This window comes from Grammomys surdaster, unplaced genomic scaffold (genome assembly GCF_004785775.1).
Source record: "Grammomys surdaster isolate TR1022 unplaced genomic scaffold, NIH_TR_1.0 751, whole genome shotgun sequence".
Classification (NCBI taxonomy): Eukaryota; Metazoa; Chordata; class Mammalia; order Rodentia; family Muridae; genus Grammomys; species Grammomys surdaster.
The window spans coordinates 3,254,267-3,274,268 of NW_021605170.1; the positions used below are offsets into that span (position 1 = coordinate 3,254,267).

General features: G+C 47.5%; 1 protein-coding gene across 2 annotated transcripts in view; it reads right to left on the reverse strand.

The window, feature by feature from the left end:
- The window catches only part of Lrrc8d (leucine rich repeat containing 8 VRAC subunit D), a 111,171-nt gene extending 100,976 nt beyond the window's left edge, over positions 1 to 10,195 (reverse strand). Inside the window, exon 1 of one of the 2 annotated variants that reach the window (XM_028782428.1) lies at positions 9,919 to 10,195. The gene's annotated coding sequence lies outside the window, so the exon portion shown is untranslated. The remainder of the gene's footprint in view (positions 1 to 9,918) is intronic. The other variant, XM_028782427.1, reaches the window with a different exon arrangement.
- Positions 10,196 to 20,002: the final 9,807 nt, after the last annotated feature.

Sequence of the window (20,002 nt, forward strand, 5' to 3'; positions counted from 1 at the left end):
TCCACACGGCACACAGGCCCACACACAATAATAAATAAAACAAGTGTACATACAACCACAACACAATGACACACAAACAACAAACGTATAAACTGTATAAATGAACAGACCCTAAGTATGATACAGATGTATGGAGATACACACACACACATATACACACACACACATATACACACACACATACATATTTATATTTTATTTTGGGGCATGTGCTTAATTATGTTTTAGTACACCTGTCTGTTGTAGCATTTATTCAACAAAGATGTACCGTCTTGGCAAACAAACCACTGCATTGCTTGGTAATACCGTTCTTACCGTGGTTATTGTGGGGTTGTCTAACTATGAGGAGCATGCTACATTGGTCCTAGTGTGGCATACTTCCATGAACAAAGAGAAAGGGGATAAAGAAAACAGCAGGACAATTGAGTGATGCTAAATTACTCTTGGGGCTGGGGAGACGGCTTGTTGGTAAAGAGTAAGCACGAGGACCCATTTGGGTCCCCAGCTGACATAAAAGCCAGGTGTGACCGTGCCCATTTGTTCCACCAACCGAGAGGGAGGAGCTCGAGACAGGCTGATCCCTGGAGTCAAGGGCCAGCCAGCCTAGCCAACGTGTAAACTCACATCTCAAAGCATAAGGTGGCAGGTAAGGAAGACAAAAGTGACCTCTACATATTCCACAAGTACAACACACACACACCATGCGCACACACACCATGTACACACACACACACACCATGCACACATACCACACACACCATATACAAACACCCCCACACGTACCACACTCGAGAGCGCACACAGCACACACACACACATGCACACACCACATGCGCGCACACACACCCCACCATGTACACATGCATGCACACTTTCGAATGTATACAACATACTCAAGCATGAACACTCATGCAAACACACATGCATACACAGACCACACACATGCAGACACATCACACACACAAAACACACACATTCCACACCCATACACACCCACGCACGCATATACACATACCATACACAAACACGAACATTCTCGAAAACACACACACACATTTATATTCACACAACATACACAAATACACATGCACAGACCACAATACCACACACACATCACACGCACACACAAACATACACAAAATTACCCTCTGAATTCTAGGATAAACACTTAACCTATGAAAGTGACCGAGGATGACAAGGGTGACACATGACTCAGCAGAGCCACACTGCTCAAAGGAAAAGCAGGAACCACACACACAGCCCAAACCACTCCATCCTTAACTCAGAGTCCCCCTCTCACAGAAATATCTCAGGGTTTATGAGGTGATTACAGACACATGAGAACAGGCCATGAAATACGTGAGCCTGGTTTCAATCCATCCCCCTCGCATGAAAACCACACGTGAAAACGGAACACCCTGCCCATCCTCCCACTCTGTCCTGACAGAGTCAGCCCGCTGCTCACTTAAGAGGGGTCGAAGAACTAAACTAGAGCACATATAGATTTCAGAGAATATTACATATTCAGATGATTAATCAAGGCCAAAGAAAATAGTAGCTGCTAAACGGGAAAACCTTCCATCTGATGATAAACTGATTTCTAATGTATTGATTGGGCACATATACATCACAGCACACATGGAGGTCAGAGAATACCTGTAGAGTCAGGTCCCTCCTGCCACCGCACAGACCAGTCAAGCTGGATACAGGTCCTCTGCCTGCAGAGCCGTATCACCAGACTCTCATCACAAACGTGAAGAGAAGAAGCTTCCCCAAGAGCTTTAATTGTCTACCAACTCTTACATTTCTGTTGTAGAGAGTCAGTGAGGAGAATGCTGACTGACAGAATTACTTAGTTGTCATTGGGACTGAACCGAGGGCCTCGTGTATGCTGGCCAAGAGCTTCAGCACTGAGTTATATCCTACAACTGTTGACAGCTTGCATATGCTCTACCTGATCACTCTATGCTGTCCCTATATTGAGAGGAGGAGGTTTTCAGCAGCCAACAGCCTCTGGAGAAAACGGTGACCCCATCCTTTCTTCTTTGACCCTGCAGAACTCAAAGCAGCTCTTCTGCCTGAGGATGTTCAGGTAAAACAGCGTGTTTCTGTGATGTGGAAAGTGGAGACTTCTCATGCATCATTCCAAACTGTGGTGGTCTGAATGAGTACGGCCCCCACAGGCCACTCTTTGAACGCTTAGCCACCAGGGAGTGGAACTGTCTGAAAGGACTAGAGGGTACAGCCTTGTTGGAGCCCAGGACAGGCCCAATTTCTCCCCTTCCTCCTCTTCCTCCTCCTCCTCTTCTTCCTCCTCCTCCTCTTCCTCCTCCTCCTCCTCCTCCCCTTTTTCCTCTCTCCCTCTCCTCCACCCCACCTGCAGATCAGAATGTGTAGCTCTCAGCTACTTCTGCACCACCACATCTGCCTGTACCACCCAGGCTCCCCACTGTGAGGATAAAGGACTTAAGCCTCTGAAACTACAAGGAAGCCCCCTATTAAATGCTCCCTGTCATGTACTGCCTTGGTCGTGGTGTCTCTTCACAGGATCAGAACAGTGCCTAAGACACTATTATCAGCAATCACTCAGGAGGAGTCTTTCCTGAAAGACTTAATGGAAACCATCAGCACATCTGTGAGAATGGCAGCTGTCAGAGAAGGCTGCAGACATCTTGGAAACTAATTCTCAGACCTTTGGTTTCATACGCCAGTAAAATTTCAGAAGGCCATCCTGACACTGCCAGATTAAAATCTGACCAAGGATTGGGTATAGTGCAGAGGTTGACACAGGGGGATCTTCAGTTTGAGGCCAGCCTATACTAGTGCACACAGTAAGACCCTGGCCAAAAGAGGAAATCAAGGCAGTGATGAGTCTCGGTTGGTCGAGTGCTTCCTGAGTTTGAGCTGAAGCACTGAATTAAAGTGTTGTAATCCCAATATTTAGAAAACAGAAATGTGAAGATGACAGATTCAAGGCTACCCCTGGCTACATGCTGACTTGGGGGCCAGTATAGACTGCATGACACACTCAAAATAAGATAGATGGGTGGATGGATGGATGGACAGACAGACAGACACATAGATAAAGGTGGAGACAGCTATGGAACATCAAGAGACAAACCCCTTTATCATCCTTTCACAAAAGAAACAATAATAACAATCCAACGAGGCAGGAAAACCACCTGAGAAATGGAAATACCACTTAGAAACAAAGCCTTCTTGGAACTGAATACACTCAGCAGTAAAATTAAAATGAAAAGCTTGCTGCATTCTGTCTATTCTTGCCTTCCCACAGGTTGGGCAAACTACTGGAGAAGGGACCACAGGAACCATCCTGTCCAGGGCTCCTATGTCATAGCAGCACCAAGAACCACACTAGGGACATATGCTGTCCTGATTCTCACAGTGCAAGGAATCTAATGCTGCCTCCAAGCTCCTCGTAACCCATTCAGCTCACTAGCCACACCCTATAGAGTGTTTTCAGCCAATTGATGCCCGGCATTTGAGATGGTGGCTCTCAGCCTTGGCTGCACATCAGAGCTACTTGGAGGTGAGGAAGGCTTTCATCTGAATGACCTCCATAAGATAACATCAAATCCAAAAATAAGCAACTCCACCTCCAGAGATTCTGACTCACCAGACAGGTCTCTGTGTGCACATTTGTGTCCTATGTATACATGCATGTGTAGGCTACAAATCAACATATGTACCATTCCCTAAACACCTTTCCTTTTCAAAACTTAATATTATTATTGGTGTGTGCATGCATGTGCAGATGCGTGCATGTTTGTGTGTGTGAAGTATGTGGGGGGTAGGGCAGGCACATAGATTAGGAATCAAGAGAATAACTTTGTGTAGTTGGTTTTCTTTTTCTACAGTGTATGTTAAGGGGACCAAACGCTGGTCACCAGGCATGCACATCAAGTTTCTTTACCCACTAAGCCGCCTCACCAGCCCCACCTTGGTTTTGTTGTTTTTTCATGTGCTAGGACCTGGGGCATGCCAACGAGCTTAGACCCACGGCCGGGGAGCCCAAGGATTCTACCTATACCTCCCCAGAAAGTGAGTTACAAGTGCACACTAGCACAGCTGGCTCAGGGATCAAACTCAGGTCCTCATGTGCATGGCAAGTGCTTTACCAACTGGGACATCTCTCCAGATCCTGGTATACATAAAAGAATAATATTCTCCAAGCTGCCTCTGCAGTTTCTCGGGTTAAAGAGAATTGAAACCTCATTTCTTAACATTTGATCTGAATTCATTCATGTCTTACAGATTTGAAGGTTAACCTTCTCCCTCCATTCTTTAAGGCTCTCATATGCATGGCACAAGAAAAAAAAAAATCAGTGGGACACAAGACAGGTATGGCCCTGTCTCCACTCCACTGACAGACTTAGTGGAATTAAATGATTGTTCCTTCCTGAATCCTTACAGCAGTGCTTACTGGGGCTTTCACAACACCTCTCAAGCAAGACTGTAAATTTCTGTCAGAAAAACAGCTGTGCCAGAAGCCTGTCCCCATGGGGCTTCCGCTCCAACAAGAACTCTGAGTCTTTCCGGGAATTACACCTTTGTGTTTCCTGAGGCAGAGTGATCATGACCCGGAAGAAAGCATCATGAGAATGAAATTCAAACTATGATTTTTTTTTTAGGCTGGCCTTGGTGGTACACACCAGTAACTCTAGCACTTGGAAGGTGGAAGCAGGAGGATGACCAGAATCTGAGGCCAGCTCATAATTTGCAACTGTCTCAAAAATTACTTTTCTTTAAATAAAGACTATTGTGTTTTCCCAAAATCTCTTTTCTGAAAGCAGCATTCCTTGTCCCCTTGCCTGAAACGGTGGGACAGTGCTATGCAGTTCTTTCTATAGCTTCTTCATACCCTCCCCCTCGAAAAACAAACAAGTAAAACACTGTCCCATGGTAGCTCCATGGTTCTCCCTAAAAGCTCCATGTATTTGTAGCCCTGTAGCTTACCTACAAGGCTTCTGATAACTAACACAAACCTGTGTGGTTTCCCCAGAGCAAATCCCTTCTGGTTAGAGATTTCATAATCCAGAAGAGCTTTGTGTCACCTGTGAAGCTAGAAATCCCACTGCACACGCCTTCTTTTGGTTCAATTATATAAATAAGACCTGAGGGACCTCAACTGTTTACACACCTCGGTGCAGGGGAGAAATCTTTCCTCTGAGCCTTTGTCTTCTTTAAGAAAGATTCTAAGGCCTAAAATTACAAATGCAAGCTTAATCGAACCACCTTCCCACGGGTGGGCATCCTCAGCCATAACATTCGAAGGCTGATCCATTCTGGGATTTTTCCTTCCTTTCTTTTCTGGTTGTCCAGAGAACTGAATCTAGGGTCTCAAACATACTAAGCAAACATTGAGCTACACGGAGCAATAGTCCCAGCAATGTAGGACAATATCAAAGAGGTTTCAGTGTCATAGATCATATGTTCACCAAATACCCCTTCTTAGAGAATTATCCCTGATCCCCGGAAGGTGTACACAGGTTTCCCCTGTGGATCAGAACAGAACTGAGACACAACTAATTATACTAGTTGGATAGATGTGACCACAGCAAAGGACAGAACACAGTGGACACGCATAACAAAAGAGCTATGGGCCATCAGATTTGGAATTTTGATCCTTCAATACTATGGGATGGCTACCACACAATTTAGGGGCTGGGGATTTAGTTCAGCTGGTAGAGTACCTATCTAGCACGCACAAAGCCTGAGGGTAAATCTCACACATCAAGCATGGTGGTGCACGCCTGTAATGCACGAGGAAAGCGGAAGCCAGGAGATCAGGAGTTTAAGGTCATCCTGGAGCTACATAATGAATTGGGATTTGAGACAGATCAGTCTGGAATACTCGAATCTGCCTCAACCAACCAATCAATCAATCAATCAATCAATCTTGATGGGTAGATCGAAAATATTTGAAGGACCTGGCACTAAGTTCCCAAGATTTCTAACCTGTTTCCTTTAAGGCATGTCTGGGAATAATTCCTAATACTCTCAGTGAAGTCACGAAATCCACATCTCACACAGAATCACAATGCACCTGAAAGCTCAGCACCGGGACAGATGTTTGATACTAAACCCCAGTTGTCTCTTCTTCCATGACGTGAAGCTGTCAGCACTGTTCTGGGCACAGAGCAGGAGTGGGAACCAAGTTCACACTGACTACCTCCTCACAGGCTCAAAAGCAACCCCACTCTGGCAAGCTTCCAACCTCTCCTCCAGATGTCCCCACAGAATGAGAAGAATCCCAAAGGAGGAAGGCAGCCTCTCGGAGGGCTGGGACAGTCCAACGATAATAAAATGGCAGCGCAAGTGCACATGGTGAGAAAGCCCAAAACCATGTGGACAACACTCCCATACGCCCCCCACGCCAACCTCTACAACTCCCTCCATCCCTAGCACACTCTGCTCTCAAAGACCCAGAGCACCCCAAATCTTTGAGTCTCACTACAACCAGATGAGTGGCAATTGGCATTTCAGGATTACCACTGAGGCCTATTTTTTTTTCCCTGACAGGATACAAGATGGAACCAAAATTCAAGAAGGTCCATGAGGTAACAGAAAATTGAACTCATCTTCCCAAGAAGATAAGAAAAATGCTGTTCCATGCATACAAATACACAGCAGTTCCCACAGCAACCCCTGCAGCTCTGATTACCTATAACCCGTGTCTGCAGTAGGCGCCGCTTATCAGAAAGGCAGCTGGGATTTAAGCAAGGGTAGAAGTTTATGTGTAGTAGGTCTTCCGAGCAGCATTCCGACGGTTCCGGGTTGGCCGTGCCTATCTCGCTCGATCACCATACTGAATTCCAGGCTCCTCAGGAGCCAGGCTGACAAGATAGGAAGGATGAACGTCCCATGAAAGACTAGAATTGGAGACTCCTCTACATTGTGAGAGTTAAACAGGGGAAAGGAGACCTCATCCTGTGAACTGGAACAATTCCAGAAACTCCTATGAAACCATGGGAGGGAGCTATCTTTAGATCCAAGAATAACCAAACAGTCCGAAGACAGAGATCCTCTTCAGACGGGGAGCTCCCCATTCCTTGGGATATTTAAACTAGCTACTTATCAAGGGTAACAATTTGCCAAAGGAGCCACATTGAGGCTCTCTAAAACAGCAATCTGGTGAGGCCCCGCTTACCTCAGTGTTATCCTGCCCACGAGCTCATCAATTAACTGCTCTCAAAACTATCTGTCTCCTGATGAGGATTTGCTCAGACCCTAGTCCTTTCAGGCCTAGGCAGACCTGCTCTCCTAGACTGGCTTTTGGCCTTCCTGTTATTATTATTCCTCATGTGTGTCAAACCACTGCCCTCCATTCAGAGATGTAATTTCACTTCAGAGAAGGCCACCACAACACTCCTGCTCACTGCTGACTGCAAGCAATGTCAACATTGGCACGACTTGTGCGTGTGCCCACAGGAACGCGTGCTCACAGGAACGTGTGTAGAAGCCAAATATTCTATCCCTCTCCACTTTAGACTTTGAGATTAGGGTCTCTCATAGAACCTGGGCTCACAGACCAGACCAGCTTTTCCCAAGGTATTGGGGATCTAAACTCGTTTCCTTGTGCCTGTGAAGCAAGAGCTTAACCCACTAACTTTCCCCCACTCCTGGGCTTGGCACTCCTGACATGGTAGACAAGTTCACTCCTTAGGCTAGGAGCACTGTCCTATATATTGCAGGACGGTCTGCAGTTTAACATTAGTTACTTAAGTGAATGGTATGTATCAAAGAAGAGTCAGTCTCCAATTCCACCGTGTGTGAGTTCCAAGGGTTAAACACTCTTCCATGCTGAGCGATCTCCAGGGCCCGAAGGCTGTTTAAATGGCATTTCTAAACACCAGAAGTCAGTGGCACCTGCCCCCAGGCTATGGTAAGCACACATTCTCCACATATTGCCAAATGCCAGCTGAGGCAGAATGGTCCTGTGGAAAACCTTGGATTAAGGAAAACAATTCACAACCCTAAGTTTGTAGTTAACTTTTCCGCTAACTAGTTAATGGGTTAGTATTTTCTGCTCCAGCTAGGCAAACCTATTGATTTCTTAAAGCTTCCACTAAACTGTGTGTGCCCCTTGATTCCCTCCTAGTAGGTAACCCCACCCCTAACTACTGTCAAAAGTCTACCCGGATCCCTGCCTCAGTCCATACACACATTTTCACCCTGAACTATTGGACTCCTGTACGTTTATCTGCCCTTGCAATAGAGAGATCCCCACCCCCACCCCCTTAAGTTCACACAGCATCCACTCCAGACCTTGCTCACTGCCACTACTATCCGGTGTGTCTCAGGTCAGATGCACCAGCGACAGCGATAAGAGAAATCCCTTCCAATGACCACTTCAACAACACATGTGGCTGTGTAAGTTGGGCCGTACCTGCAATCCCAGCACAGGTGGAGTAATACAGAGAGACAGCCTAGTGTTCTGGGCCAACCTGGGCTACAGTGTGAGACCTTCCCCCATAAATACAAAGATACGTCCAAATTTTAACCTTCTTCTGGTCTGAGCCAATTTATCTACAACTTGCCCACAATATCAGGAAAGTCCAATTTCCAAAACAGAAAGAGCTTACAAAACCATTTAACAGTTTGGACAAGCCAAACACATCAGACTGTTCTAAAATGGAATAAAGAAAAAGTTAAAAAATTAAAAAAAGAAAAAGGGGGGAAAAAGCTCAGAAATCTCCATAAAATATACAACTTACTGGGGTGAGGGGTAGGAGGGGGGAAAGGCCACATGTTGACTAAGTGTTTCAACGCTGTAGGCAAAGCAAACTGTGGCCATGGCTCAATAACTTGGTTGCATCAGAAGCACTCCACCCTCCCCCAGTGTGGAGTGGGGGAGGGGACCCCGGGTCACCTGAGGACAGCTCACACTCTGACCTCTTAATCTATTGGGTTTCAAACAACGACGTTTACACACCTTCAATTAAAAACTAGAAGGATCTAAGATGGTCTGTTCCTGTGGCAGAGCCGGAGCGCTCCACCACCGTGGAATCCAGGCTAGCACTCTGGCTCACTTCCCCGTTTTTTTCCAGAGGGCTCCCTAAATAATTAGCTAGTGGCAGTCAACACTCTCAGGTTCTCTACCTCATTTTAATCTTCAATCCTTTTTCATGTCTAGACATTAGATTTTAACTTCAGTTAGTGTCAGAACAGCTCTGCTCCTGACCCAGTATATATATTATGTTCATGAGCTGTAAAAACATAGGAGGTCTGAAGACCTCACAGAGTGATTTCCCCCCACCCCAGGTCGGTATGACCCCTACGAGGCCCCAGAAACTGGGGAGAGAGGCCTGAATCATGTTCTCCTCGGTTATTTATTAAGTAAACAGCCCTCACCCTTACCGAGTCCAGACTCCATGCTCTGCCGGGACCCTCCACACTCCAGCACTGAGCATGTGTATTAGGTGCTCAGTGAACGCTGCCTGGGTGGGATTTTATTATTTAAATGACCAAGGAAAGTGTCCGGAAATCTGTGCTTCACTTCTGTATCTCTTCCAAAAAAGAAGAAGAAGAAGAAGAAGAAGAAGAAGAAGAAGAAGAAGAAGAAGAAGAAGAAGAAGAAGACAAAAACCACGTCTTCACAGCTGTCTTGCCCAATATAAAAAATAAAAACTAAAAGAAAACTTTCAAAGTCAAGGAGAAGGAAATCGTGGGAGGAAACACAAGCCAAACAGGTGCCCCAAAGTCTCAAGTTAGGGCTCTGGTTTTTAGCGAGGACGCCCAATACTTGGTCTCATCTCTTCGCCTTCTTCCTTCTGCACCCGCTTCTTTACTCTTTTTCTTTCCAGCAACCTTACCTCCCCACTTTCGGTCACACACACCCCAGCTGCATGGGAACCGCGAGACCTTATACCCCAACCCTCTCCAGAGGGGACCTACCTCTCCTCCCCTCGACCCGAAGCAGTTCTCCTTCACTGCGGATGGCTTAAAAAAAAAAAATCGAAGAACAACAACAAAAATCTCATTTCCTTATCTGTTAGGGATACCCCACATAAAGGGGGACAGAAAGAGAGAGTCCCCCATCGACCCTCCAGTAACTGGAGGAGAGGGTCCTCTGGGAAGGCACCCCAGTTCTCCTCTTTTTCAAGCCCCCAAACCAGAATAAAGCAGAAGTCCCGTTCCCAAGAGCCCACGCTTCCAAACAAGCTAGAAGCGGATTATACCGGTACCCAACCCGGAGATGGCCCGCGGCGCGCAGGGTGCACCTGCGGCCCCAGTGCCCTCCCCCCGGGCGCGGAGGGCGGGGCGCAGGGCTCCCCTCCCTTCCCCGCCCCAGCCGGCGAGCACCCCGCGCGGCCCACCCGGAGCCGGACGGAGGCGGATGGGGAAGCGTTTCTGCAGAAGTTCAAGGGCTCCTCTCGCCGGCTCCGGGCCAACCAGGCCAGACAGCAGACACCCACCTCTGGGAGGACTCAGAGCCGCCGCGATAGGCAATCTCCGCCCCTGCGATCGCGCGCACGGAGGCCGAGGCGGGAGCGCGGCAGCCGGCACCCGGCCCGCGCAGGGCCCAAAACGAAACAATGTCCCCGCCCGGGGTGGGGGGCTTGGTCGCGTTCCCCGCCACGGGATCCCGAAGCCCTCCCGATCGCAGCCCCGGGGGCAGCCCGTGCTCCCCCGCGGCGCCGAGAGGCCGGACGCCTGCGCGCCCCGGGGCCGCTCCACCTGCGCCCTCCCAGTCAGGGTGGACCGACGCGCACCCACCTTCGCGGGCAGCCCGGGCCGCGCGTGCCGGAGCTTAGGCAGAGGCGGGAGGCGGCGGCATCACCTGCGGCGGGCGGCGGCTGCACCAGGACGCGCCCCGGAGGCGCGCGGCGCCCTGGACCCTGAGTCCGCGGCCCCGCCCGCGGCTGCCACCTCGAAGCGCGGCGGAGGAGCCGGGGCACCCCGGGCGGCGGCAGCGGCGGCGACGGGAGCAGCAGCACATGACTCTGTAACGAGGGGAATTAGACAAAGCGTAACATGGACTCCGGGCCCGTGCAGGCGCCGCAGCTCTGGGACCAACCGCAGCCTGCGAGCGCCGCGACTGGCCGGGTCGCAGCCAATAGGGCGGGCCCGGGCCTCCATGTGATTGCCGGCGCTGTGCCCGCGCGCCCCGCCGCGCCTGCCTAGGGGTCCGTCCTAGGGGCTGGGTGGCGGAGAGGTGGCCGGGATCCTGGACTGGCTGCTTGAAGCTCAGCAGGTGTACCGGGCGGAGAAGAATGGCCGCCGAACGTCGCCGGAGGCGCAGGGCTTATCTCCTCCAAGCGCACCTGGGCAGGGCATGATGCCAGGCTGTCTGTTCCTCTGTAGCAACCGGGCTGGGCCGGGAAGCTTCGTCTGCGCTTCAGTTTCAGGAGGCTGTTCTGAGTGAGCACTAGAAGCTGATCGTTGCGATTGGGAGAACGGGTGCAAGGTGGGCATTCAAAAGTCCTCCATTGCCTTCCAACAGGGAGGAAGCAATTACCTCGGATTTAGGGCACGTGCAACTAACTGACTGCGCGAACAGCTACTAGCCTCTGCTATCAAAGCCTTATTTCGCAAGTTTTGTTTTCAGCTGAATCTGGACCTTCCCCATCCCAATCATTTAAGCCAAAAACGTCGTGCGTACGGAACAGGCACTTGGGAAGTTGTTCTAAAAAGTTTCCCAACTTGATTGCTTTCCCGTGTGTTTTTGTTGCTGTGCGGGTAAAGTTTTTTAGTGTTCGTTTTTTCTCTGTGGAGAGGCGAGGGCCAGGACACCGAGTCAGGCTGGGTAGTTATTTTGGTTCAATCAAAGCAAATGATTCCTCCCCCATATCTCCTTTCATCTGAAACCGCGTGCTTCTGGGAAGTCACACCCAAAAGGATGCCTTCAAGATTCATTTATCATCCAACGCTCTTAAGGAGCCAGAGCCACACAAGGTACATAGGAAGGCCGAAGTCCTACAGAGAGAGGCAAAACAGAGAATGTTTTTCTGGGCTCCCAGATGTTGACAGTGGGCCCCCTAAAAGGTGGAAGTAGGCCACCGCACAGACGTGGAGGAGGACAGCCTTGAGGGCCAACACCCTCCCGCAGAGCAGCCCCAGGCAGTTTAAGAAGGAGCCTCCCTGGAGTGCAGCCTCTCCAATTCCCTACACCCTGCCAAGGAGGAAGTACGTGGGCAGCCACTGTGTGGCAGGTGATCTAATTACAGTCCTGGGTTTGCAGATCTAGGAGGTTAGAGGTTTTCATGCTCCTGACAGCTAGTGATGGGATGGCTCGATGAAAAATGCCCTGCTGTTAAAATCAGTTTAGAAAAGTTTCTCCTTTTGCAGAACAGCCACTTGCTTTTTCTATCTTCTCTTTTTTTCAAGCTGATTCTAGAGTTATTTTTTTTTAATGGTTTTATAATTAGTATAAATTAAAAGCTAGATGAGCATGGGGTTCCAGGCCTGTTGTAATCTCATTACTAGAGAGAGTCAGGAGAAGGATCAAGGTTACCCTCGGCTACATACCCAGTTTGAGGTTACAAAGTGAGGAGTGAGGTCCTGTCTCAAAAACCACTCTTACCCAAGCCCCCCAACCTTCCCTAAAAAAATATTGATATAAATTGAGAAAGGAAAGAACTGTTCTGGCAGCCGGTCTGTGTACACACCACAGAGAGAGAACACATTGTCACACATTGAATGTGAGATCAAATTTTAACAAATTCTTCTGACATATAATTTGGAAACTGTGTTTTTGTTTTTGAGACCAGGTCCCTGTAGGCCAGGCTGACCATGAACTCACAGCGAATCTGGAATTCCTGATTTCACCTCCAGCTCATACTGAAGTTACAAAAGTGAGTCACCATGCCCAGCCAGAATGTGAAAAAAAAATTTTTAAAGATTTACCTTGCCGGGCAGTGGTGGCACACACCTTTAATCCCAGCACTTGGGAGGTAGAGGCAGGTAGATTTCTGAGTTCGAGGCCAGCCTGGTCTACAGAGTGAGTTCCAGGACAGCCAGGGATACACAGAGAAACCCTGTCTTTAATTATGTGTGTTGTGTAGTCTGTGTGTGGTTTTTTACAAATGAGAGCAAGTGCCTACAGAGGCCAGAGTTGTTGGATCTGCCTATGAGCTGCCTGGTATAGGTGCTGGGAATCAAACTCTGGTCCTCTGCAAAAACAACCACTGAGCCATCTCCCCTGCCACTCAATGTGGACATTTTTTGTTCTGTTTGAAACAGGTTATCTCTGGCTGTCCTGGAACTCACAAGAGATCTGCCTACCTTTGCCTCCCAGGTGCTGGGATTAAATCCATGTGACCATTTTTGATAAAGTGTACTATTTTTGACTACACAGTTCCACATCTAGGAATTTTGTTTTCAGTACATATATGCAAAAGTTATGCGCATCAAAAATATTTGCACGCGGCATCTGGAGACATAGCTTAATTGGTAGAGTGTTTAACTAGCATGCAGAAAGTTTGGGATTTGATCTCAAGTGCCAAATACACAGTACACCAGGAATGGTGGCACATGCCACATGTACTCTTAACATGTGTGTGGTAGAAGACTGAGAATCAGAAATAGAAGGTCATTTGTGGCTATGTAACGAACTCAAGGCAAGGCTAGGATACATGAAACATTGTCTCAGAGAGAGAGAGGCTGTACAGTAACAGCAAGCCTCCAAGTCCGTGGACAGCTTTCCCCAGGTGTTTTAACTATAAAGGTAATTTGTCCTTACCTGTTCTACAGTATGCTTGAAGACTCAGTAATACTGAGTGAGTCACTAACCTTCTGACCAGAAAAGGTGCCTAGCTCCTTAGAGGTGAGATTTTAACTTTATTTTTCACCCATCAAGTAAAAGGCCTGATGTGATAGGCCATAGACATACTAATGATCTATAGGCATATTTTTCTTAAAGATTTATTTATTTATTTATTTATTTATTTTCTGTATGTTGAGTACACTGTTACTATCTTCAGAATAGGGCATGGGATCCCATTACAGATGGTTGTGAGCCACCACATGGTGGCTGGAAATTGAACTCAGGACCTCTAGAAGAGAAGTCAGTGCTCTTAACCACTGAGCCGTCCCTCTAGCCTGGCATATTTTTTTTAAAGTGTGTGGAAATCAAACTTTACAGATTTGTCCCAAATGTGCTAGGATAACTTACACAGTGAAAAACAACCCTGGGGAAAAGGGCTGCATCTGGTTATGCCTGGGTGTTCACATATAAACAACATAGAACATGGGAGGGATGTGATTCCTGAGAGTGGAAAAATGTATCGGAAGGGCTTAGCCAGTCTCGTAGGACATAGGCATTATCTAGTGTACATATTTCTATGTAGCAGAAGTGTGACAAAATGTCCAATCTGTCCTCACAGTACTGCCAATGTGTAGGTCACCACCGTGGTGTACCACGGTGTACAGATGCTATCATCACATACTGTGAGCGTAGCCTCAGCCAATGGTAAAGCAGGACCTTCTCATTTGGAGTTCTTAAGATGGTCGCAGGTAGCCCATGCTGACCTCAAGCTTTCCATGTAGCCAAGGGTGGCCTTCAACTTCTGGTCCTCCTATGCACATCTCCCTAGTGATGGGATACAAGGTGAATGCCACCACTCCTGGCTTTGTCTCCTGGCTCTCCTTGTTTGAGGTAGCTCTTCTCTCTTCTTATCTTTTCTTTAAGTGTATTTAAACCATCTCACTTTTTAGGATTATATAAATAAACCCTTAGCCTTGAAGTAGGCAGCATGTCCCCTCCTATCCGCATAGCTCAGGACAGTTCAGTGATGGAGGCCGAGGTAGCTGTGACTGGGGCAGAAAGGAAGCGAGTCTGGTTGGACCATGTTGGGTAACTTCCTATGACATAACACATTGCCAGACTGCTATAATTAGAAAGAATGTGTGGAAATTGAAACAAGAAAAACTAAGGCATGTGTCTTAGCCAGAGAGAATGAGAAGTGGATTTGTGCCCTTCTCAAAGGGATTCCAGGATTGGCAGGTTTCAGCCAGCCTGTTTAGGTGAATGGGCACTTTTTTAAAAAAAAAAAAAAAAAGTTGTGTTTTTTTGTTGGGGAGATGGGTCAGCAGTTAAGAGCACTGACTGTTTTCCCAGAGGTCCTGAGTTCAATTCCCAGCAACCACATGGTGGCTCACAACCATCTACAGTGGGGTCTAATGCCCTCTTCTAGTGTGTCTGAAGAGAGCAACAGTGTACTCACATACATAAAATAAATAAAATCTTTTTTTTTTAAAAAGAGATGTAGTTATTTATTATGTATACAGTATTCTGCCTGTATCTATGCATGCCTGTGGGTCAGAAGGGGGCTCCAGATCTCATTACAGATGGTCATGAGACACCATGTGGTTGATGAGATTTGAACTTGGGACCTCTGGTTGAGCAGCCAATGCTCTTAACCACTGAGCCATTTCTCCAGCCCAAACATGCACTTCTTGAGTTGTAACCCTGAAGTAAATATACCATCTCAGTAATTTAAGGGGAAAATAACAAATCAAGCAAACAACAAAGTCAGACACCTGCAAATCTGTCCATGCGGATGACTTCCTGCTACCATCCTGGCTAAGAACAAACAGTAGTGTGGGAGCAGAACCAGAGTGGAGAGGAGAAAGAGTGGAAAGGTAGTCCTGGTCACAGTCATCCACTGTGATCTAGGGTAAGAGACCAGACGGCCTTCTGTAAGAACGTGCACTTAGGCATCAGTTCAGGGCATAAAACTTCTCATTACCACCTCTACCTTTTTCTCTTCTCAAATTTGCATCTGAATGCCTCGAGATTCTCTGTACCCAATTTTCTCTTGATTATTATTTTTTTTTCTGAAACTAGCACAAACTTAAATGACCAGAACCCAGCCTGGTCCTCCTCGGGGCTTTCTATATTTCTCCTTAGTAAATGGCAAGTTGGCTTTCAGTGCTACATGGACTGGATGCTCTGAAGGCATTCTCGACATTTTCTCTCACCATCTATATCTAAAGGGTCAAGAAATCTGTCAGTTCTTGTCATGGCTTGAATATGAACTGTTGCATGCAGGCTTGTGCACTGAGTCCTTGGTCTACAGTTGGTAACATTCTTCTGCGAGGCTTGTGGGGACTTTAACAGATGGGACATTGTTGGAGGAAGTAGGTCACTGGGAGACATGCACTTGAATATCTGGACTCCCTTACTCTGCCCTCCTCAGCACCTGAGAGGTAGACAGCTATGTTCTACTATCCCTGCTATCCCATGATGCTCTGTTCTTCTATCCCTGCTATCCCATGATGCTCTGTTTTATCACCAGCCCACAGCAGTGGGCCCACATGACCATGGTGTACATGTCTATTACCCTGAGCCAAAACAAATCTCTCCTCCAAACAACTCTCAGGTATTTGTCACAGCAACAGATTCATATTCTCTCTCTCTCTCTCTGTCTCTCTCTCTCTGTCTCTCTCTCTCTGTCTCTCTCTCTCTCTCTCTCTCTCTCTCTCTCTCTCTCTCTCTCATACACACACACACAAATACCTCTACCTCTGCCTTCTAACTAGTCTTGTGCTATAGAGTAACAACAACAAACTGAATGGATAATGGCCGCTCCCTGAGACTTTATCGCCTGTAGGCATTTTAGCTCAGAACAAACATCACTTTGTGCAGTGACAAAATTGACAAAAGCATTTATCAGAGTGTTGGGCAGCACTTCCTCAGATAGCATGCTTACCTCATGGACCACCCCCTAGTTGTGTCAAAGTTTCCTCTTAGAAATACTCCATCCTACTGGGAAGCCCCTTAAACCAGAAGGTAAACAGGATAGCTTCCAGAAGTCCAGGGTCAGTAGGCCCCTCCCTCCCAGAGTGAGCAATAAAGAGTCCCTCTCGGATAAGCCAAGCTGCAGAGAAGACTCAGAGATCAGACCTGGAAGACACAGAAACCAGCCCAACTGCCTGGAAGAGGTTTAAACCAAGTCACATAACAAGGCCACTTGCCAGCCTGCCGAGCTTCCTGCAGGCTGTGCAGTGTGCTCCAGGTTCCTAGCTTTTGTCAGCTGTCAACCATGCTGGGCTGGTCTTTGGTGATGTAGCTGTCTTTGAGTCATTTCTGCTTCTATAGGTAACACCTCATATTTCTGTAAAGAAAACCCAATAGAACTTACTGGTTCACCAATGTGGACTTTCCTGGTGTCCTTACTGTGGTCTGTTGACAGACCTCAACTGGGATGAATAGATGTGTGTATGTGCACATCTCTCCAGAAATAGTGTCACATGACAGCTGGAAAGCTCTCAGACCTTTGGACTCAAGACTAATTACATGTGGAACCCCATGTTCTTGTGTGCAGAAGGTGCATGGGGCTTTTCAGCCTCTAGAATCACATGATCCAACTCCCATAATAAACCCTGTCATGTTCATATCTATATGTTTACATTATCTGTCTGTTTATTGGCCATCTATTATCTGTATGTATTGCCTAATCTATACATTTGTCTGTGGCCCATTGTGTCTAACACTCTGGAAGATCCTAATAGGGTCTTAGGGAGTTAAAGATCTTAAGTGGTTAAAGAGGAGTCTAAACCACTCACACAAGAGAAAGGCCCAGGAAAGTCCCTTTTCCTGGGAGTCTGTCATAGCCCATAATAACCACCTGTGTGATATTATGAAATAGATATTTCATCTTTGGCCTCCTGTCCTGTCACACAGCCCACAGCTTTCGGAATCTTAGAAGCTATGGATTGTTGTTGCTGTTGTCTTTCATTCTTTCTGTGCCTGTGTGGAGATGTTAGCTGACGACTGGTAGTTTTTAAGTAGCTTTCCAAATTGGGGCTGGACACCTGGAAGAAAGAATTAGAGGGCTGGAACTCTGGTCTTTGCTTTCCCTAACGTTTGTGAGGAAAGCTGGAGGTGACACGCCCACAAATGATCAATGACTGAACCCCAAAGTGTGTGAATAGAGTCTCAAGCCACCTACCACCCCAAAGAAACATTCAGAGAGCTCCCAGATCAAGGTGGCTTGTCTACAGAGGTCTAGAAGTTCTGATCCTGTACTTTCCTACTCCACCCCATGAATCTCTGTCATTATATGATTTTCTCCACAATACACCACTAAGCACATTCCCCAGATCCATGAAATCCTGGCAAATTAAACTCGAGGGGACTATGGGGTCCCAGCCTGTAGCATAGGCCGCAACCTGAAACTTGTTACAAGCATCTAGAGTTACAAGAAGCAGTCTTGGGACTTGGCCCCCAACCTATGGGATCCTATGCTACTGGTGTAGATACTCTCAGGGTGAGTTGAATGGCCTCAGTGATCCATGGGACCCCCTGCAGAATTAATTGCTTTATTTGCTGGTGAGGGGATTCCCACTCCTGTGAGGTCACATGACTTTTGTGTTACATGAGGCTCTAGGGGAACAGGGTTTGGGTTCAGTGTTGCCCTGTGTCAGCTCCTGAAACTTGGTCTTCCGGGCACTCATCTTTAGTTCTTTCCTGCTCCCCACCCCCACCCCCAAGCTTACAGAGCTCTGGCTTCAGACTCCCCACAGGGGCAAGGAAGATTTGTGATTGTGATCTTTCAGCCTGTTCTCCCCCAGTGCTGGGAGTTGTACCCCACCACATCTAGTTCACAAAGTTCTGGGGATCGAATCCAGTGTGTGCTAGGCTAGTGCTCTACCAACTGAGCTACGTCCCTCTCCACGCCCAGGGGTTTCTGTTGTTGTTTTAACTGTTTAATCTAGCATCAAAAGTCTAAACAAACTGTTTTGCCTTTTTCCATTCTGAGCACTAGACATGAGAGGCAACTCAGGAAAAAATTACTCCCCTGGGCTGGAGAGATGGCTCAGTGGTTAAGAGCACTAGCTGCTCTTCCAAGAGGTCCCAGCAACCACATTGTGGCTCACAATCATCTGTAATGGGATCTGAGGCTCTCTTCTGGTGTGTCTGAAGACAGCTACAGTGTACTTATATAAATAAAAATAAATAAATTTTAAAAAATTACTCCCCTAATTCCATCTACTTTTGAATAGTTAATAAGAGTTGTATGCATTAGCAACACATATTTCATACACTCCATCAGAAAAGCTCTGTCTTCCAGGCATAAACTTTAAAGCTAGTGCTGTCCCTCACAAATGTCTCCTTTACATCTTAGCATTCTGAAAGCTATTTCTTTTAAGCAAGATGACTGGGCCACCCGTCAGCCGTCTTGTGGCGAGCACCCCCTTCACAGTCTTGGGATATTCAGAATAGTGTGCATTCTGAAGACAAATCCTGCTGGTTGGCTGCGTTTTAATGTCAACATGGCTCTAGGAGGATGAGCTATTTATTCCAGCCTTCCCTCCGACGAAATGAAATCCCTCTCCCCAGACCTCACACACCATGAGCAGATACACACTATCTGAATATCACACACTGCAGTCAGCAACTTCAGGCCCCGTTAAGGATGGGGATACACTGATGGCAAGGGTGGCCAGAGGACTTTGGAATGATTGGCAGTCTGGTCATGAACAACATGACCTGTCCGGCAGGACCTGGATGATACTTCAGCTGAAGTCCAGAGAACAAGTGCCTGGGCCACTCCCGGGGGCTGCAGAGCAGTTCGTGACTTGGATCCTGGGTCACTCAGCTTTGACTGGGGTGGATTCCAGCGTTTGGATGGATGGGGTTCTGCAGCGTTTATTGTCACAGTGTCTCACCCTTTGTCAGAACGCTTGGACTTTCCCTTGTCTGCTTTGTTGGTGATATCAGGGGTGGTTTAGGTTTTGTGAGTTTCACCTGGTAGGTGAACAAAAATCTGAGACGCCAGTTGCCTCTTCCATTGGCTTCCTGCCATTCCTGCTGCTGGCTGACCAGCTGCCGAGATAAAGGACAGAGAGTGAGCAGTTGTGGGGTGCTTGAAGCTGCTGATGGCAGCCAGGATTCCCAGTGCTAATTCCCAGTGCCAGTGCTAGGCTCTCCTGCCCCCACCCCCACCCCTTGCCACCGGAAGCTGGGACTGAGTTCCCTGAGTCCCTCACCTGACATCTTGAGTTTCTTTTAGATTCACAATGAACCCCTGGG